Source organism: Alexandromys fortis, unplaced genomic scaffold (assembly GCF_014885135.2).
Source record: "Alexandromys fortis isolate MF-2015 unplaced genomic scaffold, M_Fortis_MF-2015_v1.1 scaffold_290, whole genome shotgun sequence".
Classification (NCBI taxonomy): domain Eukaryota; kingdom Metazoa; phylum Chordata; class Mammalia; order Rodentia; family Cricetidae; genus Alexandromys; species Alexandromys fortis.
This window is the reverse complement of record NW_026068167.1, coordinates 1,475-2,027: the sequence shown is the minus strand read 5'-3', so window position 1 is coordinate 2,027 and position 553 is coordinate 1,475.

Genomic DNA, 553 nt, shown 5'->3' with positions numbered 1-553 from the left:
TTTTTTATTTTTATTTTTTTTATTTTATTGAGAAAAATATTTATTTATTTATTATGTATACAATATTCTGTCTGTGTCTATGCCTGCAGGCCAGAAGAGGGCACCAGACCCCATTACAGATGGCTGTGAGCCACCATGTGGTTGCTGGGAATTGAACTCAGGACCTTTGGTAGAGCAGGCAATGCTCTTAACCTCTGAGCCATCTCTCCAGCCAGAATTTAAATTTTTAACAATAATTTTAAGTGATTTTTGAATATTCATTTTCAATTGTCCCATTGTAATTGTACGTATGAAACACAGTATGATATTTCATGATAAATTAAAATTTTATCATTTACTTTAGAATGTTCAAAATAGGGCCAGAGAGATGGCTCAGCAGTTAAGGGCACTGGCTGTTCTTCCAGTGGTACCGGGTTCAATTCCCATCACCCACAGGCACCTCACAAACTGTCTGTAACTCCAGCACCAGGGATCCAACACCCTCACACAGACATACATGCAGGAAAAAGACAATTTTACATAAAATTAAAATAAATCATTAACAAAGATTGTT